The sequence below is a fragment of the Dromiciops gliroides genome, chromosome 1 (assembly GCF_019393635.1).
Source record: "Dromiciops gliroides isolate mDroGli1 chromosome 1, mDroGli1.pri, whole genome shotgun sequence".
Classification (NCBI taxonomy): domain Eukaryota; kingdom Metazoa; phylum Chordata; class Mammalia; order Microbiotheria; family Microbiotheriidae; genus Dromiciops; species Dromiciops gliroides.
The window spans coordinates 557432889-557441160 of NC_057861.1; the positions used below are offsets into that span (position 1 = coordinate 557432889).

Here is an 8272-nt window from a genome sequence, read left to right on the forward strand (position 1 = left end):
TGGAAAAGGAGATACAAAAGCTCTCTGAAGAAAATTATTGGGGGCAGATAGGTGGCACAGTGGATAAAATGCTGGCCCTGGAATCAGGAGTACCTGAGTTCAAATCTGGCCTCTGACACTTGACACTTACTAGCTGTGTGATCCTGGGTAAGTTCAAATAATCCTCACTTCCCTGCTTAAAAAAATATGTATATATATATAGCCTAAGAATTGAACAAATGAAAGCTAGTGACTTTATTTTTCTTTCATTTTTAATAAACATTTTATTTACTGACCAACAGAGTAGTTTTAAAACCATAGCTTCTGGAAGAACCACTTGTTTTTGCCTGTCTGGTACCTTTCCTCAAACTTGACCTTGGCCTCCCTTCTCTCCTTCTGTTTAATGCAGGGTCAGGGAACATATCATTGTTGACAACTGTTTTGTCCAATGGGATATCCACGGAGTATCTGGTGGGCATGAGGTGGTTGTAATTATAAATTTTCACAAATGACCTGATTTTATATCTCTTGGCAATCTTCTTTTTGCCAATTGCTGAGGTCACCTTTTGAGGGTAGCAGTCAATGCTTGCCACCAAGGCATGGCTGTAGGGCCTGTCAGATGTCCCATTATCAATGTTCTTGACAATGACAGCTTTGCACCAGGAGTACCGCCTGGCCAGGACTAGCACCACCTTCCCAGGCTTCATGAACATTTCGACACGAAGCAGAATGCTCCTACAGCCAAAAGGCAAAGCTAGCGATTTTATGAAAAACCAAGACATAGTAGAGCAAATCCAAATGAATAAAAAAAACATAGGGGGCAATATAAAATATCTCTTTGGAAAAACAGGTGCCCTGGAAAATAGATCCAGGAGAGAAAATTTGAAAATCTTTGGACTACCTGAAAATCACAACCAAAATAAGAGTTTAGACAGCATCTTCTAAGAGATTGTTAGGGAAAATTGCCCTGATATTATAGAAGCAGAAGGCTTCATGAAAGAATCATGTCCTGAAACAGATCCCAAAAAGAAAACCTCGAGTAATATTATAGCCAAATTCCAGACCTCCCAGGTCATGGAGAAAATATTGCAAGCTGCTAGAAAAAAGGAATTCAAATATTGTGGACTTACAATAAGGATAAAACAAGATCTAGCAGCATATAGATTAAAGGACCAGAGGGCATGGAATATGATATTCCAGAGGGCAAAGGAACAGGAAATACAGCCATGTATCACATGCACAGAAAAACTGAGTATAATCTTTCAGAGGAAAAAATGGTACTTCAATAAAAAAGAAGACTTTCAGGCCTTTTTAATGAAAAGACCTGAGCTAACTAGAAAATTTGTCTTTCAAATACAAGGCCCTGGAGAAACATAAAAAGGTAAACAGGAAAAAGAAATCATGAGGTATAATAAAAGATTAAACTGTTTACATTCCTACATGGGAAGCTAATACTTTGAACTCATAAGAACATTCTCAGTAACAATACACAGAGGACACAGGTCTGATCTGAATAAGGGATGATAACTGTAAAGCATTTATTTTTTGTTTATCCTTGTTTTTTGTGGGGCAAGCAGTGTGAATTGTCTTATATATGGGGCCAGATTTGGGCTTAGGGCCTCCTGGGTCCAGGGCTGCTGCTTTGTCCACTGTGACATCAAGCTAAGCCATGATGACATATTTAAAATAGGGCTGAGGGGTAGGAGGAATGGATTGGAGGAAAGGGAAGGGTAGAGGTGGACTGGGGAGAGGTAGTTCACATGAAGGAAACAAGAGAAAGGCTTATGGAGGGGACTGGATGAAGAGGAAGGGGTGGCAGAGTGAATGAACTTTACTATTATCAGAACTGGCTCAAAGAGGGAATACCATACATACTCAAGTGGGTATAGTAATACATTTTTTCCTTGAGGGAAAGTAGGAAGGGAAGGAGATAAGGGGATGGGGAGAAGAGGTGAAGGAGGGAAGGGTAGATTGGGGGAGAGAGCAATAAAAAGCAAAAGAACTTTCAAGGAAGGTGAAGATGTTCTGCATAACTGCACAAGTATGACATATTGAATTGCTTGATTTCATAGGGAGGGTTGAGGAGGGAGGGAGGAAGAAAAACTTAGAACACAGAATTATCTCAAAGACTTTTAATCCCATCAGTGGGCTCAATGAGGAAATAACATTCACACCCAATTGGGAGGTGTAATCTATTTAACCCTATAGGAAAGTAGGAGGGGAAGAGCATAAGTAGGGAATGGTGAAAGAAGGGAAGGCAGAGCAAGAGTGGGGACAGTCAGAAGTAAAACACTTTTGAAGAGGAATAGGGTAAAAGAAGATAGAAAATAGAATAAATATCATACTATTAGATCCTTGACTGAGTAAGGTGTTAAATAAAGATAAAACTTTCTTATTTGTGTTCTGAGGGAAAACAAACAAACAAACAAACAAACAAAAAACTAAGCAATATTTGATCCATATTTGTGCATACCCAAAATTTCACATTTAGGAAAATACGGATATTTTCTAATATAAGTTTACAGGGTATTTGGAAGATCTTTAAAAAGAATAATGGTTAAGTGTGTGTGTGTGTGTGTGTGTGTGTGTGTGTGTTTGTAATAATTTAAAAGCAAATTAAACTTGTTAAAGTTCCGGCTTGTTTATCTGAACTTGGTAATAATATTACAATTGCAAACTAACTGATGAGTAATTTATATGGGATCTATATTTTCCCATTTACCCTACCAGAAAATTAGGCCTTTAGAAAAGGAGAAAGCTGTGAGTCATATTACTGCATCAGGGGGTATCTTTCACTTGTATCAGTGTTGGGCCTCATGGATTCAAAACTGAAGTTTAAGGAGGTAACAATTCTCCTCAGATATAATATACAACTTGAAATTCACAAAGTGAGAAATTTTCTCTTATACTTCAGGAGTGATGAAGAGCAGAGAATAGAAATTCTATCAAGAAAAAATTTAGTTACATGTAACTGTAACTATGTTGGACAAAATTGGGAAGACTTAAGAATTCACTGGCCTTGTGAACTATCTTCCTTTTACTTATCCCATGTTTTTTTCTTTTTATCTTCTTGATGATGGTTAGAGGAAGAACTGATAGTACTTTTTGTGTTCCTGTTTCTCTCTCCTTTTCTCTTTTATAGTGTGCAATTGGGAAGTCTAGAAAGTCTTTTGTCGCAGAGGCCCAAGTAGACCCTGAAATTTTAATATAACTCTATTCTATTTGCAGGAATGATGTTGGTTTTGAACTTTTATTAATACAGTTATATATACTGTTTTCATTTTATAATTTTGTTGTTGTCATTGTCATTGTTGTTGTTGTTGTATTTGCACTGTCTGAAATTTCCTCCAGACATGTGCTTGCTAGTGCTCTTATTATAGCCTCCCCCACTCCTTGCTTAAACAATTGTCTGTGTTTATTCAATTGAATTCAGCCTATCACTGTCCAGCGATTAAAGATTTTGACTTTCTAACTGGTTAAAAGAAATTACCTACATGCCAATACCTTTTTAGGCAGCTTTATCAACTTTGTAGAAAACAATACAGGGGTAAAAAGTGACTTTAAGGTAATAAAACAACTAAAATTTAATGGCAAGCTATATAAGAGGACATGTCTAATGATGCAGGATAATTCCTGTTTCCAGCAGTGTGATTTATAGGCAGTGCTATTCTAATTTAATGATTAACATGAATGAGTGAAGAGCTTAATATGAATTTAAAAATAAAGATGTGCTGTTTTAGGTCCTCAATTAGATTCATTTCCATTAACAATAAAATAATAAAACATGCCTCCATTTTACCCTTGGATGTGATAGTTCAAATACAGCAAGAATAAACTAATTTAGGAAAGATTTAATTGCTTCTGAAATGGATAATTTGAACTATGTAAAACTGCTAGCCTTCATCTAAATAAGACAATTCTAATGAACTTAATGCCAATTTAGGGGACTTAAAAAGATATAAAGAATAACCTAGCAAAATCTGGAATAGCTAAGCTTCTATTTGTGCTATTGAATAGTATCTTTTTATATACTGTTCTTATTTTAGGGCTTTTTTGCAGTAGACTTAGTTTTCCCTATAATTATCAAATAATGTATAATGTAGTAAGGCAAACATTCATGGAACATATGTGACACCTCTCCAACAAGGATTCAATGTTCTTTTCTTCTCATGAAGTCCTCATTCTCCACTTCCCATTAGTGTCTTTCTATGTATGTTACTCAGGGTCTTCTCCTCTGTGTAGTTTGTCTTTTGTTTACCAGAAAAAAAAAAAAAAAACATTCTCCTGAGTCCATAGCTGGCTCTCTTCTTTGATGCCAGAATTGTCAGTCTCTAAAGTTATTTGATCACTACTTCTCTTTGTCTCTGTCTATAGAGCATGTGTCTCTGCTACTTGCTGGTTTTGATGTCTCCAACTGGTCAAATATCTCCTCTTCAAACACCATGTCTCATGAGAAGGGGAAGAAAGAACTCTACCTCTTACCTCAAGAGACATTCTCTCTCAAGGATTAGCTTTTACATTAAATTCTTATTCCTACTCGAACTGCTTTGAACTCTGTGTATCCTCACTTTTGAGCTGGCAGGCTTACTTATTTAAAGAATTCCAAAGGGGTGTCCAAATTTCACCTCATGTGATGAGTATATAATGAAGATTACAGAATGATCAAAACACTTTTTTCTCTTGAGGACTAGAGGAAGTAAGCCAGAGAGAGAGAGAGAGAGAGAGAGAGAGAGAGAGAGAGAGAGAGAGAGAGAGGGAAAGAGAGAGAGATTACAAAATAAATTCATAGTATTGCCTTTATAATGATGTCAATAATGGAAAGGAACTCTTTTTTTAATATTTATATAGTGCTTACTATGTGGCAGACACTGTGTTAAGCACTTTACAATTATTATTTTATTTTATCCTCAAAACCATTCTTGGGGGTTGGGGCTATTATTAACCCCATTTTACAGCTGAACAAACTGAGACAGAGATTAAGTGCCTTGCTGAGTGTCACACAGCTAATCTGAAGCCAAACTTGAACTCAGATCTTCTGACTCCAGTTCTAGAGATGAGAACTGGCATCAACATCACTATGTATAGCAACTATCTTGATGCCCACCTTCTTGCAATTCTTAATAACCCTACAAGCAATTTCTCCTCTATTAGCAATAAGAAGTTTGTCAAAAATCTTTTCATTAGGATCATATTGTACCGATGACAGACTACGGGATTGCTGCTGGCTCTGCCACCCCGCAGCCCCTAACACCGTGACTCCAATGCACAGTCCCACCATGGAAGAGAACTCTTATGGCTTTATTAATCTAAAACTATTTCAGTCATTTCTTTTATATGACACTGCTATGAAGAGTATATTGAGCACTAGAATAAAATTGATTCTACAATTAGATTATTGTTACTCTAGTCCCTTTATTTATGACCTGGAGTGGCAGTGGCAGTGGGTGAAGGAAAGCAGCTACACTAAATTCTTAATTTTTAGTATGGAGCAGGGTATACAGTAAGGTTGGTTGGTAATAATTTCTTTTTCCTTGTTATAAGACAATAAGGCAGAAATTTGGGTTTTGTGGAAGTAGATTAAATCCTACTTTTGTTTCTTGCCTCTTTCTATAATTCTAGATGTGGTAATAAAAATTGGGTATACAAAGGCAAAAGTCACTATACTCAAAAAGCTTGTATTCTAATGGGGTATCTTATAAGGGAAATGTACAACAGGAAAACTAAATAGTCAATTTTTATATAAATCTATATATTTAAGGAAGTCCTAGAATAGACTTATTCTGTGTACAGGATTTGTATCAATTCAGACAATCACTAAAGTATCACTTTAAGCTCAGTTCCAAGAAGTTGAGAGAAGTTCCCCAATTTTTTAAAGTATAATATTAACAACAGTCCCCATGTCAACTTTGTTAGGAAGAGTTTTTGCTCAAATTTAATGGACCAGAGACATTTCCTTGTTCTAAATTCAGGAACTTAAGTTTCTTTGAATCTCTTTCTTTCTCTGTCTCTCTCTCTCTGTCTCTATCTCTCTATTTCTTTCTCCCTCTCCCTCTCCATCTGTATCTATACCTATACCTATATTCATACACATACATATACACATGCACATGCAATACACATTCACACACATATATATGTAAATATGTGTGTGTATATACGTATACACACACACACACACATACCACTTGCCTACCTGATTATAACAGCATGCTTTAGATACCATTCACTGATAGAAATATATAATTAAATCTTAATAAAGAAAAATCATCATGAAACAGAAGATAATATTTCCAATTTACACCTAGAAAAGCACTTAAAATTAAGACACTAATAGTATTTCCTTTAAATGGATAAGGCTTTGAACCAGGTCCAAAAAGAAGAAATTGTTTTAGGAGTTTGTGAAGCTTTATGTTCTTGTATTATTTGATATTAATTTGGAGAACCTATGTGTTCCCAACTCCATTTATAATTCTAATCATTTTATTCCCTGATTGCAAAAGGCAAGTTTTATATGTGTTATGATTTTAACCAATTGCAACTACTTATTTTTCTCCTTCTAGAGAGAGCTGAACAAGCCTTAAAATAATCCTGAGAAGGGATTTACTAGAAGAAATGTGTCTTTAGTAGAAGATGAAAGGTGAAACTTACAGAGAAATGGAAGGAATAAGGATCATCACTGTATGAGTGAGCGAACACAAAAGACTGAAATGAAAACCAACTGACCAGAACAACTTCTAATAGTGACTGAAGAAAGTGCCTAAAGTAGAATTGAAACTATTACAATAATACAATGCTATGTACAGAAAGGTTTTCTAGTTGAAGGGAAATTTATATAGATATAGATATAGATAGATATAGATAGATATAGATAGAGAGAGAGAGAGAGAGATGTTCATATAGATATATCTTATTTTTATTTAAAGGCTTAATTTTTTATTTCTCTAGAGATAAATAATTTTAGATAAATTTTATTCTATTCTTACATAAAAAACATTTAGTATTCCTATTTTAATATTTTCCTCCTCTCAAAGACCACTGCCTTTCTTTTCTCTGCATTCAGTCTGCATCCCTACATCAATCCCTTTTCTCTTCTCCATGACTAAAATTAATATATACCTTCATTTCTAAGACTCTCTGCCACTTTTGTTTGGTATCAGTGCCCTTTCCCTGCTTAAAAAGCTGCTGTCTTGGCCTGGCAGCAGTTAGTTATTAGTGTCATTGGGTAGTTTTGTTTTCAGCAATAGATGTCTATTATATAATATATATGTATGCATGCATGTGTAGGGACTAATTTTTAATTGGGGAGTGTTAGCTATGCGGCTCACCACAATATTGGGGTAAGGAATGGGACCAACAGCCTCCCTCAAAAACAGAACAGAATTTATTAACAAGAAAGAACTTAAAAACACAAGCAAGATCAGTATAATTAAGGGAAAGGAAATAAAATGGGGTAAGGGATATGATACAACCTGAATAACACCACTGCCCAGGAATCAACTGAGAACACATTGCTTTGTCCTGTCACCTTCCAGCTTCAAGCTAGAATAACAAATCTCCTCCCTTACCCAGGCTGATCACACACAGCCCCAAGCCAACTGGCTGAAAGCGCTGTCACATGACTACCCTCACTGGGCTTGCAGTCATTATAATTTTTCAAGGCCAATGTAGGCATTGGCAAATGGTGATGACATAAGGTGCCAGCTCCATGGCAATGGCTACAACCAGTGGGTATAGCATGTTTGCAGAGGTACTGAGCCTGAGCCCCAGGCTATTGTGAGCACCAGGGTTTTTTAAATTCTAACCAAAATATGGGCTCATAAAAACCTCAAATAACAATGAATTCTTTACACGTGTGTGTGTGTGTGTGTGTATATATATATATATATATATATATATATATATATATATATATATATATATATATATATATATATATATGTATGTATATATTATGTGTTTATGTATGTATATATGCATGCACATATGTATGTCATCTTGTTAATGGTACAGCCCAGTGACATGGGGTTCCCTTAAACTTGACTGTTTATTAATCAACCTACAACCACATCACAAACTAATAATTCCTTCCCTATTTGCATACACCTCTGAAATCTTCATGGATGCTGACTCTCTGAATTCAAAGATTGTGTGTGTGTGTGTGTGTGTGTGTTTGTCTTTGTGTGATTGTGTCTGTGTGGAGGTAGGTGATTATGTCTATGTGAGAGTGTATGGATGTTTGGGAAGAACTAGTACCTCTGGTTTGGGAGCTCACTTGGCCCTTTTCATGGCTGCT

The 8272-nt window shown here is 35.8% G+C and overlaps 1 pseudogene; it reads right to left on the bottom strand.

The window, feature by feature from the left end:
- Positions 1-288: 288 nt before the first annotated feature.
- Positions 289-3012, bottom strand: LOC122736220 (annotated as a pseudogene).
- Positions 3013-8272: the final 5260 nt, after the last annotated feature.